The sequence below is a fragment of the Artibeus jamaicensis genome, unplaced genomic scaffold (genome assembly GCF_021234435.1).
Source record: "Artibeus jamaicensis isolate MK-2021 breed Jamaican fruit bat unplaced genomic scaffold, CSHL_Jam_final contig_240, whole genome shotgun sequence".
NCBI classification, from domain to species: domain Eukaryota; kingdom Metazoa; phylum Chordata; class Mammalia; order Chiroptera; family Phyllostomidae; genus Artibeus; species Artibeus jamaicensis.
Genome location: NW_026521506.1, coordinates 25665273 through 25682632, shown reverse-complemented (window position 1 = coordinate 25682632; position 17360 = coordinate 25665273). Strand labels below are relative to the sequence as shown.

The following is a 17360-nucleotide window of genomic DNA, read 5'->3' as shown; positions in this document are numbered from 1 at the left end:
TTGTTCACTTGCTTTAATTATAGTGATTTCCTTCCTGAATATATCCTACTTACCAAAAACTTACAGTTTTTCATGCCCTATTCACATCTTGCGGTTTCCTTGAAATTTTTTTTGCTTCTCAATTTTATCGGTTTTGTGTTTCTTGGTATTCCTCACCAAAGCAAACGGAGTTAGAAAGAAATGAGACAGCAAATCATTTACCCATGCTGGGTGATTAAGGTAGTAAAAAACAAACAAGCAAACTAAAAAAACAGAAATAACTAGTGTATAATAGACAATGAGGTAAGAACTTATCACATCAAAATACTGAGTTTTCAAAACAGTACATTTTATTTGACATTAGAAAACATATTCCCTAATCTTAGTTATGACGGTCACTTATGCTGAGCATGATTTGTAAATTTTCAACAGTCCAATCTCAAAGATTCTACAATTCACATCAGTTCACCAGTCCAAGTGTTTCTTCCATTTTGGCATATATATTCCCTTTGAGGTAGAAGGATAGAGATGAAGCCACTTCTTACAAAAATGAGTTAGTTCACTACTTCATTATGTCACAAAAATCAGATGATGGTACCATGTTCTCTTATTCTTGTTTTATCAGTAGTGGTAGGTAGTCTTAGGATGACAGCGACTGCGAAAAGAAGGCTGGTAGTTACTTTCTCCTTTGCATTTTCCAATAACATACCCCATCCCCACCTAAAAAAGTGTTTCTTAACCAATCTAAACAAAGGCAGGGTGCCCTTAGAAACAGGTTTGACCTTTTCTTTCACTCTTCCGCCTATCCCACCCTCTGTGAGTGATTTAAAAATAGAAAAGGTCAAAGCCCATTTGGGCATAGATTTAGGTTTGTGTTTGCCAATTACTTCCAATTCTTATTACTCTTAAAATTTAAGCAATGTAAAAATTGTTAAGCCATTTTCATTCCGACATTATTCTATCATAACAAGACCTTTTATAAACAGGTTTTTTTTTCATATCACTTAAGTTTAATTAATCATGAGCTAGTTTTAATACTGATCAAGGCAGTATCTAAGGTTTAAGTAGAAAATCTGTTGCAAGAGAAATCATGTCTCCATCTCCAATCTTGCTATCTGGGGAAGGTTCTTCAGAGACTTATTTAGGCAGTATATACCTGTCAATGTAAAATGTAAAGAACTGAAAATAGACTAAATGGTAAAGGTAATGACTTGAGTATGAGTGCTTCCCCAAAACTAGTACCATTGAGACTGGGGTTTGGGAATTAGTTGTCACCCCTCCTTCTGCCTAGCAGTGGCCACAGCCATTTTCATGAGACAAGAGAGGAATAATGAGTGTCTATAAGGAGGGTTCCTGCAACTTAAGGAGGAAGCTCAGTGGAAAACCCTGCTTATTGTAGTGGCCAGAGTGAGAGAAAAAATATGGAGTAGGAATTAAACCACACAATGTTATTCAAGGGCTAAGCCATACTCCTAAGAAGAAAACCCAAAAGTTTTAAAAATCTCTCAGAAAGCTTTCATATTTTCAGGTTTCTGGGGTCAACTGAGTACAGAACAAAGGACCTTATATACAATAGATACTCAAATACACTTGTAGAATGAACAAATGAAAAGTGAATGGAACCTCTTTTATATCTAGTCTCCAAACCAGTTAAGAAAACAAATTACTTTCAGGGAAGATCTTTTTTGATGTCTAGTAAATAGCAAATTGCCTTGAAATAGACACTTCTGTTTATAGTTTTCATTTCATTCCTTGTTTTTTTTTTATTGCAACTCCAGGACAAAGTGCCTTTTGTACCAGATCTATTTCATTTAGCATCACCTTCTCCAATGTTTGTATGAATGAATAAATAAAAAGCTCTCATTCCCACTCTATGAAAGATGCCAAAAAGGTGATCTATTTAATAATTCCTTCTCAGTATATCTTACTATCACAGCTGCTCAATGAATTTTTAACAAATGAAAAGACCTGCAGTCATAAAATTTATTCTTATGTTTCAACCTAGATTAAAGCAAGTAAGATTAAAGTACATTTTGGTCTTTTAAATCTATTCATTCTTCTCAGCACTTAAGGACAGTACTTTAATCAGAGTAAATAAGTGTTTAAAATATATGGAAAAACTAGAACAATTTTATTGCTCAAAAGGTTTCCTCACTTTAAGCCAATCCAATGAGCAAATACAAAACCACTTGTTTCATCTCAAATCTTATCTTAAACTGTTTATAATAAAAGCACAATCTTAATGAATTAAAGGACAAACCATGAGCCTTTTAATTAGTCTTCTGGCTTCAACTTAGGCCAATGAGCAAGTGAAGTTGTGACTATCTAGTTCTAGAGAACATAACTTCACTTTATATTAAAAGAACCATGCCTTTTTTTGTTAGTTTTTAATTCCCAAGGCAAAACAATGGTTTTTCTGAACTATACTTACACAACTAATTAAGTAAGCATAGTACTTCCCAGATATCAGGCCCTCAAATATTTACGCAAAATCATAGATGTTTTCATATCTTCAACTATAATCTGTGATCTATATATAAAGACCTCTAGACCAGGCCCATTTCACTTTTTATGTTCAGAACCTAGAATTATCTATTCCACATAAGACATGCTGTTTGTCAAGAAAATCTAAAAGCAAACCTGAGTCATTTATTTTTATTCCTTACATGTCTCTAAGCAAGGCCAGGGTGGATCTAATTCACCTCCATCTTAAGCATTCAGCATTTAAAAAAAACTGATGGAGAACCAAAACACCTTGCTTTTTTTTCAAAAAGAATTCCCATCTCTTCACTCAGGCCAACGAGGAGTAAGTAGCCTTTTAATCTGGGTTGTATTTTTCCACCTAGCCCAGCCTTTATTGCATACTGCATTGTACGATTCTATTTTTTCCATGTTTTCATCATTAAATAACTTAGCAGTGGTTAAGTGCCTTTTAGTGTGGATCTCATTCACACTTATTACCTTATTTCCTCCTGTGAACATCCCATAGGGATAAAATGATTTTTATATACAAGGGTATATGTAATTTTGAGACTCATAGAAAGTAATCAGTCATTATTCATTAAGCCAAGTTAATTCCTTATATCTGTATAGAATACTAGGTTTTCTAAACTTACACAGAAGTCTCTGTAGTAGGTTCAGTAATAAGGGCAATGAACTTTTGCATTACTAGTTGCTATCTCTGGGAATGAAGAGAGTAAATCATCCTTTTCATTCAGCAGATATTGCTTATGTATGCACTGCTGTTTAAGACCCATAAATTGCAATAAAGATGGATCATCTTCAGACCCTTAATGCCTAGCAAAAAGACTGGCACATAATAGATAATTATTGTCCAGTATTGCATTCATCATAATCTTTTACATATTCAGAGTACTCAATACTTAACAATACTTCCTCAAATTTTTTCCAACTTTTTTCACAGTATGGTAACCGTGATACAATTTTATAAGTCTAGTATTCAGCAACAAATAAGAAAACCAGTAGTTACATTTATATGGTGCTTTAGAGTTCACAAAATGCTGACATGTATTGCCTTTATCTCAACTGTAGGCACAATGAAATGATAACATGTTTATCTCTTTAGTGCCTACAACAGTGAGCTCACATAGTAGGCAACTGAGATTCATTCACTTAACAAGTATTGAAACCCTCAGTTTGTATATTTATTTATATTAGCTTTTGCATAGTGGGCCAAGCACACAATGAGAATTTTGTAGACCATGTTTATCTCAGTTTTATTCACACAGAAAACATTTAATTTCTTGTGTTTATGTAACATTTTATAGTTTAGAAGTCTCAATCTCATTCATTACATTTTCCAGTTACATGGGAAAATATACTAGAAATAACTTGACATCACCAGTTAAGTCTTGACTGATTAAAATAAGCAGCATCTAATTCCTTACATCTAATAATGCAGAACATAAAGCTCCCCTTATTACTTGAGAGCATTATTTTAGATTTCACAGAACCCCAAACAATAGCTGGCCCATAAAAGGCTATTAATATTTATTCATTCATAAACATTTAGTCCATCGATATTTAGTGCTTTAGTTTACAAAGCACTTTAAAATGTACTCATCTAAAACTTTTAATTCTATATTGAGAATATGCTTTTTTTCTCCCTTTGTTATCCATAGTGCCTTAGCATGTTATCTAGCACATTATAAGTCATCACAATAGATTAGTCCCTTGTGTTTGCTGTGTATTTTATAGCTTAAAAGCAGTTTCCATGTGTTTTCTTTTCTGTTACCTGGGATACTGCAGTTTTACTCAAAATCACCAAAGGAGCAGAAACATTATGGATACAAATATATCAATTTTCCATTTGTCAATCACTTAATTCCTTATATCTGCGTAGTATTACATACTTTTGACAAAGCACTTTATTCATGTTTCTTATAAGGAACATCCAGTGCCTATACAGTAGAATGAATATACTATGTAATCAATATTCATTCATCAACTCTGAAACTTGTTAGGTCTGCTTTTTAAGCACTGTCATAGTTAAAAAGCATATTCACACATTTTTATTTAGGTCACCTGGATATGATCATAAATAATCATTAATTCCTCAGTGCCAAGCATAAGGACAGGCTCACACACAAGGAAATTAATATTATTCAGCACAGAGCCTGGCATTTACATCAAAGGTAACTATGGCCCACAGGCCAAATCGACTTGGTTAAGAAGCTAAGAATATTTTTCCTTTCTAAAGGATTGTAAAAAAAAATGTAGAGACCATATGGTCTGCAAAGACTAAAATATTTAACATCTGACCCTTCACAGAAAGGGTATGATAACCCCTGAAGTACATAATGCTTCACAACTTAGTGCTCTTTCAAATATTGGCAATGCATGGTTGCCAATAGAGTATTAATGAGAACACCTTACTTTCATATAGAATCTCAATCATTTAAATGATCTTCCCTCATGGCAAGAGAGGGGGAAAAGGAAGGAAAGGATTAAACCTGCTAAATACTGCTAAATTCTTTCACCTTTAAACCTAGAGGTTGGTATTAAATCCAAAGGTAGGGTTAGTGCAGACTACCAAATTATTAGGCCACTACTATGAGCAGGGAGTTCAGGCTATCTCCTTGGGGCCACACTCTGATCCAGGCCCACTTATTCTTTTTTTGTAACCATCACTAGGAATCCCAAACCCCAGGAAGCCTGTTCACCCAAGCTCAAAGAAGTCAGGTGTTGTAGGCTAGTGCTTCTGAACAGGCTAGCACATGAGTGTATTTCTTCTCTAATTGTTCTCATTGCTCAGGAGCATCTCTTTACATAGCCTGGCATGTTTTCCTCAATAACCTGATGCTTTCCTCTTCTCAGAAGCCTAGAGCATCTGAGGAAAAAGTAAGACTGAAATACAATTTCATCAATATGTCTCTCTTAAATGGAGTGAATGTGAGGAGAGATGGAGGTTAAAAAAATATATCAAACTTAATAAGTGACTCAAAACTGTGATAAAAACTGGCTTACACTAGCCCCAGCATAATATTTAGCTCTTCAAGATAATAACAACATCAAAAAGGGCATCTCAAAATGAGTTTAAATGGAGATATAAAAACTAAAAAGAGAGAATTGAAATGTTCAAGAGTATGGACAATAGGAGTAGAAAAGAATTGAGGTTTAGGGTTCTCATATTGGGATGTCCTCTGGTATTGAGCCTTATGTTTCAGATCTCAGGTCTTCCATGTGTCCCTGCTCCTAGGCCTTCAGCCACTCATCCTGGGTCTTCAGCCTTCTGTCTGACTTAAGACATCTAACCAACTCAGTCAGGCCTTCTGTTCAACAAAGGGCCATCTTCTGTATGTATGTCATGATTCTCAGGCCTTCTGATGGTCTCAAGCCTGAGGTTTCCATCTATTTGGGGACACCAGTTTTCCATTTTAGTTCACAGGTCTCAAGTCTCAAGCTCACTTGTCTTCTATTTTGGGACTTCTATCCATTATGGGCCTTCCATTTTCTGCCCTTAGGTCTTTGGATCCTTAGGCCTTCTATTCATTTTGGATTGTTTCACAGGAGATCCTGGCATCAGGAACGGTTCTGCAATGATTATTTTGATAGCAGACACTCTGCACCTACTGGGAAGGGGTTAGGACACCCCTTTGTCACAAACATACACAAACATGCACACATAGGTATATACACACATGTTCACAAAAAATATGCAAGGAAAGACAATTGAAGGATATGAAAGAGGGAGACACAGACTCATGAAGACACTGAAAAACCCAAAACTGGATAGAAGAAGAAAAGCAATAAAATAGGAGTACAAAGAGAGGAAAGGCACTGAAATGGAAAATCACAAAGAACAAAGAGACACTGAGGCACACAGAGCAGACAAAAGAATGAAAATGGGCCAAGAGAGGCAGAAAGGATATGTAGAAAAGGGAAATCCAAGATAAAGAGTAGAAACAGCAGATGGGAGACCAGAATCAGAAAAAGGTAAAATGTCAAACCAACAAAAGGGGAGAAAATGATGAATAATCACAATTCACAAAGAGGGAAAAAAGAGAGAGAAGTAGGTAGGAGAAAGAATGAACAAAAAGCACACAGCATGTGACTCAGACACAATGGTAAGAACAGTGAAAGAACCAGATCTAGGAGAGTGAAAATAATCAGTAAAAAAATGAAAAAATGAGAGACATCTAAGACAAGGCACGAACAAGTTATGACAAAAAAGAAAATCAGACAAAGATACACAGAGAACAAACAAGCAAGATGAAGTGGGTAAGATACACTTCAGAGAGCAAAGACCAAGGACATTCAAAGAAGAAATAGACAAGCAAAGAAATACACACTTATGAATGAAAGAGATAAGCCAAGGCAGACATTTAGAAGAAATGGGTAACAAGTAGAGGACAAAACATACACTGCGGGGAACAAGAGCTATGAGAAACATCACAAAGAGAACAAAAGAAAACCAAAAAGTACATTAATAACTATAATAACCTATTGTTGGTAGCAATACTACTTATATTATTATCAATAATATTATAATAACAACCACCCACCAACACAGATGCTCTTCTAATGACAGACTTTTTTTACCTTAGAAATTTCTTACATAGAATCAAAACATGCCAACTCTGCCTGCCACTAAATGGTAGTAGTTGTCACTCATTGGTTAAATAAACTTAAGAAACTTCTTGGGTAAGCTTTTACTTACCCTGTACCATGCACCATACTAAGCACTTTACATACAATATTTCATAAACATATTTATTAACCTTCATAAACAAGTGTAATCAGAAACTCTAAACTGTCAAAGGCCATACACTTAATGAGTGACAAAGGATTTAAACACAGAATATGTGTGCTTCTTTAACATACTACTACCACTGTCTGTAAGAATTTCCAAGAACCAAACAAGATGCCACAGACGAGTGGTTATTACAAAAGGCTCTTAAAGAGGTCCTAGTCAATGCCTTCATTTTATATCTTCACCTTTCCCCACGCATTTAAGGAAACTGGCTTGATTTTTGCACCCTTAACAATTCTAACACTGGCTTTTTCTGTAACACTAAATGTTAACTACAGATAGGTTCTCTCACAGGGAGGTAAAAAAAAAAGAGCCGCCCTTTCAGAAAAAAAAAAAAAAACCCAAAAAACAAACAACACTTTTTTAAGTTTCTATATGTTTAGTCCTCTAAGAGTGGCAAAGAATTCATGTGGTTAAGATAAACAATAGATATGGTGAAACTAACCTTGACACCATTGGTGGTGACTAATATCTTTGAGTTGTTTCAGTAATCCCAGTTGGTAATAAAGGGATACCTCATTTTATTGCAGTTGGCTTTATTGTGTCTCACAGGGGTTGCATTTTTTCTTTTTTTTTACAAATTAAAAGAAACATCTACCAACAAAAAGCTTACAGCCCACTTTATTGTGATACTTGCTTTATTGTGGTGGGGTGAAGCCAAACTGCATTATCTCCAAGGTATGCCTGTACAGGTTATTGGTCATCCACCCATCTCCCATTTGGGCCCCTTCTCTTCATTAGACTGTCATACCATATCTCAAAAAAACCATTAAAAAAACAGCTATTAGCTCTAAAGTAACCCTCACAAAATTATAACAGCAACAACTTACTTCATTCTGCTGTTCTAAAATGCTACAGTGCCAGGCATGTTAATCTTCCTTTGGTGTGTTCAAATTTCTTGTCCTCTGCTTTGCTTTTGAGAAAGATAACTTGGTAGATATGAAGGAAACAATCAGGAGCTACAAAAAATTATAAAGGAAACTATATAAATCCCATAAAAAACATTGAGTACTTGCTAAAATTATGGTAAGATTCAAATCAGTGAGTTATAGAAACTGTCTTTACAAAGCTTAGAAGTGTATAAAGTTCAAGCTTTTAGGTCTGTAGAGTTAAAATTAATACGATGTCCTCATTTAACAGAATGAGAAACTATGGCATAAGTAGGAAAGTGTTTTGCATAAAAATATTTGGTCAGGCACTAGAAACACCACCATTAACCACAACCTATTTCTTTAGTTGAATACTATTCTGTACAAATGTCCTTTACAATCAGGACTTTTTTTTACTTTTTAAATTTAAAAAAAAGTTTAAATTATCATTTACTAATTATGTTATTACAGTTGTCCCAATTTTTCCCTCTTTGCCCACCTCCATATAGCACACCCACTCCCTCAGGCAACCCCCACACCATTGTTCATGTCCATGGGTCATTCATACATGTTCTTTAGTTACTCCATTTCCTATGTTGTACTTTACATCCCCATGACCATTCTCTAAGTACGTATTTGTACTTCTTAATCCCTTCACCTTTTTCACCCAGCCTCCTGACCACTTTCCCATTTGGCAAACATTAAAATGTTCTCTGTATCTATAATTCTGTTTCTGTTCTGCTTATTTGTTCGTTTTTTAAATTCAATTGTTGATAGATATATATGTATTGCCATTTTATTGTTCATATTTTTTATCTTCTTAAAGAAGACACTTTAACATTTTATATAATACTGGTTTGGTGGTACTGAACTCCTTTAACTATTTCTTGTCTTGGAAACTCTTTATTTGTCCTTCAATTCTAAATGTCAACTTTTCTGGGTATAGTAATTTTGGCTGCAGGTCCTTGTTTTTCATTAGTTTGAGTATTTCTTGCCAATCCTTTCTAGACTGCAAAGTTTTTTTAGAGAAATCAGCTGACAGCCTTTATGGGGGCTCCTTTGTAAGTAACCAACTACTTTTCTCTTGCTGCTTTTAAAATTGTTTCTTTGTCTTTAATCTTTGTTATTTTAATTATGCTGTGCTTTGGAGTATGCTTCTTTGGTTTCATTTTGTTAGGACTCTATGAGCTTCCTGGACTTGTATATTTCCTTCAATATGTTAGGGAACTTTTCTGTCATTATTGTTTCAATTAAGTTTCCAATTTCTTTCTCTCTTCTCCTTCTGGCACCCCTATGATATGAATGTTGGTCTGCTTGAAGTTGTCCCAGAGGCTCCTTACAATATCTTCTTTTGGGGGGGGATTCCTTTTTCTTCTTGCTGTTCTGATTGTTTTTTGCTTCTTTATATACCAATTCACTGATGTGATTCTCAGCTTCATCTTCTCTTCTGTCAATTCCCTGTAAATTGTTCTTCATTTCAATTAGTATATCCTTCATTTCTGTCTGGTTCATTTTTATGGTTTCCATGTCCTTTTTCATGCTGTTGAAGTTCTCTTTGAATTCATCTACTCTTCCCCTAAGTTCATTGAGCATCCTTATAAGCAATATTTTGAACTCGGCATCTGACAGATTGCTTATCTCCATTTTCGATTAGTTCTTTTTTTGAGTTTTGATCTGTTCTTTCATTTGGGCCACGTTTCTTTGTCTCCTCATTTTGGCAGGCTCCCTGTGTTTGTTTCTATGTATTAGACAGAGCTGCTAGATCTCCCAGGCTTGGTAGAGTGCTTAATGTAGTAGGTGTCCTGTAGAGTCCAGTGCCACAGCCTCCCTCCCCTATTACCCAAGCTGGGCACCCAAGATGCACACACCAGGCGTGCTGTGTACACACTCTTATTGCAGTTGAACCTCGATTGCTGTTGGCATGTCCAAGGTCAGCCACCAACTGTATTTCATCCAGGGTCACACAGCATAAGCTACAAAGTAATCTGCAGATGGCTGTTACTTGTGCTAGGCTTATAGTTTCCCAGGAGAACCCCAAGGCCAGTGGCTGGTAGTGCCAAGCCTGGGGCTACTCAGCAAGAGGTATGGGGTTCACTGAAGCCAGATGCTATTCGTCTGGAAAAAGCTAGGAAAATCTGAAGTGTGGGCAGAGATAAGCCATTCGTTTGGAAAAGCCACTGGCAACAGCTTGGGTGGGCCCTTCCCTGGGCAGGGCCTCAGGGAATAATCTTGGTGGGGTAAACAGTATGAGCCAGGCTGATGGAGACTCAGACATGGCACCTGCCTGCCAGCTCTTTTCAGGGAGAGCTTAGAAAAGGAACAGTGGCCTCTACCAGCACTTCTGTCTAGGAAAAAGCTGCCTCCTAGCTCTTGCCCTAATGCCAGAGAATTCCATTCCTCCTCATATGTCTCTGACTCCTTTCAATGTGCTGCCCCAGCACTGGAACACAGTGGAAATATGTCTAAATAAGTCTGTGCATAGGACCTTTAAGAAGAACTATCTAAGACTCCAGCAGTTTCTGTCTTCCACATCCTCGATCCCTGCTGGTTTTTACAGCCAGAATTTATGGAGACTTATCTTCCTGACACAGGAACCCTGTGGACTGAGGAGCTTAGTGTGGGCCTGGGATCCCTTGCTCCTGAGATATCCCTCCTGATTTTTATCTGCCACATATGGATGTGGGACCAGCTGTTTAGCAGCTCCCCCACTCCTACCAATCTCAATGTGGCTTCTTAATTCCATAGTTGGTTTCTTCTTTAATTCTATAATTGTAGGACTTCCATTCAGCTTGATTTCAGATGGTTCTGAATGATGGTTGTTCCATAGCTTAGTTGTAATTTTGATGTGGTTATGTGAGGAGGTGAGCCATGTTTACCTACATAGCCATCTTGACCAGAAGTCCTACAATCAGGACTTAGTACACTGAATAGTTTTCCATCTCTCAACCTGCAGCCCCCTAATCAGCCTCTCATTTCACTCACCTAGAGTATATTAGAGAATATGCAGGGTTCTGGTTCTTTAGATTTGCCTGACAATAGATAACTTTGTGCAATTTCTGGTCAGGTTCTTATTTGTACTTCTGAAGCTTCCATCAATCAAACACAAAAATAAAAAGATACAACTTTTATTTATCTTCTCAAACAGTTTCTTTTGTATCTTATCCAAGAGACATCCCAAGGCATCCTGAAGTATGTGAATGATTTACAAAATTCCACAACACAGTCTCAGGGGGGACTTTGAGGACTACAGGGTCCAGAATGATCAATTGCCTAAGATCAATATTGCAGATGTAGCAGCTGTTGTCCATGTTCTCCTAAAGGAACAATTTAGTTGTAAGCCTACAACAACATACTATAGTCCTAGTCTAAACACCCTAAGTCTCGCACCCTGCCACTCTCTTCACATCATTTTCACCCATCTCATACACAGTCACTACACAGGTTAGTTAGAAAGCTGTTTTTATCAAAGCAGACACAGCTGATAAAGATTAAAACAATCTCAGTGGAAAGCTAAAAGCAATGTATACTAAAAAATTAAAGACGGTATCCTTATTGTGCTTTTGGAGACAGCTTACTCACCTATAACGTGTGGAGATCTTGAGACTTCACCTTCCTATCTGGGCGCAAGAAAGAATCTTGGTAGAAACTCCTAGCCTAGGATTGTTGCCCAGTGATAGTGAGCTTTTCCCTTGGAGGATCCTCATGCCCCATCTCCACCTAGGGATCGTCAAAGGGAATGGGTCACTAACACTGTAAAGCAACAAGCCTATTCTTCTGAAGAAGATCTGGAGAAGAGATAAAAAATTAAATTACTTTAATGCAGTATACTATGAAAGTCTGTCTCAAACAGCAACTGATGCCTAAATTAAATGATGTCTACCCTTTTTCTTTCATATGGATTGAGGGGTAAAGATTGAGAACTGTGGAGAGTTCTATATTCTAGATACCAGCCTTTAAAATTTTTTTCTATTCATCCCAGCTCCATTCCTTGAATTTCTCTTCATCTCAAAGAGAAATTTAGAGTTGAATAATTACCAAAATTCTCCTACTGTGCTTTATTCTCCGGTCTCTACTAATGAGCAATCTTCTATAGTGTCATTCATGTTCTGGTGTTCTCACCATAAAATACAGTGTCAGGTCAAGAAATTAAGGGGTTAAAAATAATAGAAGGGATTCTATTATTTTTAAAGAATTCCAAACCAAAAAACTATCAAGCTACTTAGAAAAGCTCCAGTATGGTCTGATCCTATTGAGATTTATAAGAACTCTTCTTCGCATTGCCTCAGGTTTTTTTTATAAAGCACTGCTTTAATGAGAGAGCAATCTACCACAAAGTGTCTCTTTCAGCTAGTTTTTTGGCATTCCTTGATTTTAATTCGTATGTTAAGTAGTCATATGCTGGAGCACTGTCATGGTAAAAAGAACTGTTTTCTACTCAATCCGCATGGTATATTTCTTAAACAACTTTCATAGATGGGACACTACTGTATTCAATTGAGAATAGTTACAGTGACAGTTATTACGACAGCTAGGCAAATCTACACGGAAGGAAAAACAACATATAGAAGGTTAGGAATCCAGTAAACAGCTTAACACAGGCCTTTGGGTATCTGTTATTTTACCTTTTAGCAATTTCATGACTTTTCAAACTAACCTTCAACTTCTTAAGATAGTAAAGGAATGACAGTGACAATAGAATTAAGCCTGCCAAAACAGGACTATGATACAGATCAAGTTTGCTACTCATCAACAAATCCTCAGCACTTACCAGTATGCCAAAGGAAAGTAGAAATAATTGTCAAGGACTGTTAATCAGAAGGCATAGGTTTGTTCTGTCTCCTAAGTAGCTCCAAGATTTGAAAATAAGTAATTTATTGTTTTGTATTTCTAATTCTTCATTTATGAAATGGGGATCAAGTGTACTTGCTCTTATAGACCTCACTGGAACCTAGCTCTGAAGGATAAACAAAATAAGCCAAATTCATTCTAGAAAGTTAAAATGCACATATATAGGGGAAAAAAACTATAAGAATCAATGAAAATGGCTCTTGTTCAGTTAAAAGTCCTTAATGCCAAAGACAGTATTCCCACAACAAAATAAACTCCCCAAACTACCTTTTTGTCCAGGTGACCTACAAGGCACCTTTAGATTAGATGAAGCTCATCCAGATTCTCAGAAGAAAGATCTGCTGAATACAGAGCTTCTTAGAACTGCTTGGATTCCTCAGGTCTTACATGCTCATATTGTCCTTGAGGAGAAACACAAGGCTCAGTAGGATAGGACACCAAAACTATTGAAAAAATGTCAACAACAACAAAAAACAAAAACTAGGAAGCATTAACCTGAATCATTAGGTGTAAGTGTGTCCTGTCTCTCATTTCTATCCTGTACAGTCTCCCTAAAGTCCTGTGATATCAAGCATTGGCAGTATCACAGAAGGTTAGGCAAGTGGGTAAGAAAAGAATTAAATTAAAATATGGGTCAAACCAATACCCATGTTAAAGGCTAAGTAAATTTGTGGCCTAAAGGTCAAATACTTTAAGCTACTCAAGGTAACAGAGCAACTGCTACTACTTCCTAGAATTACAATTGCCTTGACCATGTTTAATATTTGGTGAGCTGCCTTTTCTAGCTCCCTGAAGCAAGTCTAAGCCAGGTTTGCAATCTTGAAAGCACTTTGCATGGTATGGTACGGTATGGAAAGAATCAGATATGGATTATAGATTTCTGATCAGGAATTACCATATTATTTATAAGGGGCTTTATGTCAACATCAAAAAAAATCTCATAGTAGTGTGTGAAAGATCACTTACTCAACTCTAGATTCTCTAATGTCCAGTAAAGCCAAACTGGTATTCTATGATTTTCTCAATATAAGCAGAACATGATAAAATTCTCTTGGCAAATTCTCATGCCATCCTTATTTAACCTAAGATTAGATACTTCATCCCCAAATACAGGCTTCCAATTAAACATTACACATATTTACTGTGCTCCCTCCTGAACCCCAGGAGTGGTGACAAATGGACACTACATGAAAGCAAAATTTCCCAAAAGAACTTTTAAATGGATCCAAGCTCAAATTCATTTATATACTGTCTACTTAAGGTACCTGAAAAGAAACGACTTTTCTCATCTTCCAAGATCTTCTGAGCTACTCTACCCATATTTGAGTATGGCTGTTTTAGCATCAAAAGCCTATGCTATTATAATGATGACATATACAAGGAGCATTCCCTTTCCTTTAAAGGGAATCTAAAGCCAGAGGAAGTAGTTACATTTTGGATTTAGTACAGAACCATGCATTCCATTAGGGTTCAATATTCACTGTCAAGAATTCTTAGATTCTTGATCCATTATCCGTTAGCCTGACAAATTGTAAAGGTACTTTAAACATTAAAAATAAGCATAGGCAGCCACCTGATTCAGATACTCCAACACTAGACAAATCACATAATTATCACCATTAGAAAGAATATTACTGATCATGTATTCCAGTACTTTCCCATTCTCCACATAAAGAAACTGGAAGGGCAGTAGATGAGAACCCTCAATGTTATATAACCAAGGGTGGTAGGTTATAACCAACATGATAGGTAAAACCAGGTCTTCTCTCAATTCAAAAATATTTTCACTTGAGTCTGGGCAAGTACTCTCAGAGAGACAGTTTTCTACAAAATTTTTACTATATTTATTTCACCGTAAGTATATCATGAATCAGCTAGATGACTGCCTCATAATGGAGGATTGCACTGCCAGACTGCTGGCAAATGGAACTACTTTTGTTGCCTGGAGCATAAAGAAAATAAAAGAGGAAAACAATATGTTTTGTGCCTAATAAAAACCAAATACTATTGCTATGTGCTATAAGATTTTGCAGCAGCTTGATAAAAGCAATTTGGTTAGGTGCATTATCACAGCATGTAACAGTAGAAACATGCTATGCTGCAAAGGAGCAACACCATAAGAGTAGTATTATTTTTACATATTAATAGCCATTCATTCACTACTATTCTGTACAGTTGCTGTGTTTTATAGTTTTATTACAGATCTAAGCAAAAAAGTTCTTTATTTTTTCATACCCTTTAACTTAAAAATTACTTCCATGAACTTAAAGTATGCATATGAATTTTCAAGAGTTTAATCAAATATAACAAAAATATTAATTGTATAATATAAGTAATCACAATCAACATCAACAGTGGTATGTCATGTCTTATGTTGGTAGTATAAACTTCTAACAAATATTGGCAGTTTATTTCTGTGGTCTCCCTCCCAAAAATTCACAAACCCAGTTTAGTCATGAGAAGAAACATCAGACAACTCTCAATAGAAGGATACTAGGGGAAAATAGAAGAGATGTGAATGAAATATGGGATTTCCCTAATAATAATGTTTCAATATTGCTAATTATGACAAACATACCATAGTACTATAGGATGTTGATGGAGTAAACTGGGTATGGGGTATACAGGACCTCTCCGTAATAGCTTTAGAATTATTCTATGAAACTCTAAAGCTGTTCTAAAATAAGTTTGGGGGTTTTTCTTAACTCTCCCAACAAGATACTGAAGGATTATAAAATGCAGTTTTTAAAAAAGCAAAAGGAATTTCATTTGTACAATCATTGTTTGCAAATCTGGCTTATAGACTTGGCTCTCTTTCGTTTCTCTTTATAGGGATTTATTTTAAAGTTAAAATACATAAGGCCCATTCAATTATCCATAATATCAAAACATTATTTTAAAAGACTTTAGCAATTAAGTTCTTCCTATTGTTATTCTTCAACAGATTTCCTGGAAAGACTTACTCAATCCATTATTTTTTAAAAAGGTAGTGCATTAATAACTAGTTTTCAATCAAGGGGGGTATTATAAGGCTGGAAAATTTTAATGATGTACAGATCATAGAGTAATTGCACACCAACACTGTACGATGGCAGTCATACTAACAAAGCATAAAATACAGTATGCCAAAAGCTTTCAAAGCTGTGGATTAAAGTAAGCTACACAGTTTATGAAACTCATAGTGTACAGTGATCTGCCAGCCACATTCTTATTTTATTAAAAGCATATGATTAGTTTATGAACTAAGAGGGTATTACTTTAGTCTGTTTCATAGCCTCAAATATTTCTGGACAAACCAAAACAATGGCATTCTAGTTGGTCAAACAAAATACTTTAAGCCTAAACATCATCTAAGAAATATAACACTACCCCTTGGCTGGTGTGGCTCAGTAGACTCAGTGTCAGCCTGTGAACCAAAGGGATGCCCGTTTGATTCCCAGTCAGGGAACATGCCTAGGCTGTGAGCCAGGTCCCCAGTGGTGGTAAGGGGGGTGGCGCACAAGAGACAACCACACACTGATGTTTCTCTCCCTCCCTTCCCCCCTCTAAAAATAAATAAAATCTTCAAGAAAAAGAAATCTAGCACTGGTCAAATTTAAATTTTGCTTCATTTTCACTTTTTGAGGAAATCAAAAAGTCATTTCCAAAGTAGGCATCAAAACAATGAAGAGTTCTTTATTGAACTTAGTTGTATAGGATGCACAAGGAACCTAACATTCTATGTCTCAGTGCTCTAATTTGGAATGGCCTAGGAAAAACAATCAAGTAAAATACAAATTACCAATACAAATATAGCTAATTAACTGATCCTGGCTGGGTGGCTCAGTTGGTTGGAGCATCATCCTATGTACCAAAACGTTGTGTGTTGGAAGCGAGTACAGGAGGCAACAACTGATGTGTTTCTCTCTCTTTCTCTCTCTCAATGGCACCAATACAATGATATATACGGTACATGGCCATTGAAGTTTAATTTGCTAATTCAGCAGGTTAGCTAAGTCTCAAATACTTGAAATCCAACTTGAGTTGGATTTGGAAGAAAACCAGTGTTAAGTGCTACTCCTCTGTAGTCAAGAATCTGTTAGTTGGAAACTAAAGTTTTCTTCAAATTCAGCTTGTAATACTTGAGGCAGAGGAAGACATCACCTCTGTGTAACCATACATGACAGTTCTCTTTGCCATCCAAGAATATAAGGTTTGGAGAAACAGCTCAGTTCAAATAACAGTTTACTCATCTTAAAAGCAAGTGAAATGTTTCCCAGAATGCCTTCAGAAATAGGAATATCTTAGTAGCCACCACAGATCAACATTTAATTATTTTACTTCAAGTCACAAACTCCCATCCAGATGTACATTTGAAAACCAGGGCCCAGATACCCTGAAAAGAAATTACG

At 36.1% G+C, this 17360-nt stretch overlaps 1 long non-coding RNA gene across 6 annotated transcripts in view; it reads right to left on the bottom strand.

Moving 5' to 3' along the window:
- Positions 1–307: 307 nt before the first annotated feature.
- The window catches only part of LOC119039709 (uncharacterized), a 31572-nt gene continuing 14519 nt past the window's right edge, over positions 308–17360 (bottom strand). For 5 of the 6 annotated variants that reach the window (XR_008391044.1, XR_008391046.1, XR_008391043.1 and 2 more), the window contains 4 exons: positions 13237–13370; positions 11701–11906; positions 8083–8211; positions 308–6879 (listed from right to left, as the gene is read on the bottom strand). This is a non-coding gene — a long non-coding RNA (uncharacterized LOC119039709). The remainder of the gene's footprint in view (positions 6880–8082; positions 8212–11700; positions 11907–13236; positions 13371–17360) is intronic. The other variant, XR_008391045.1, reaches the window with a different exon arrangement.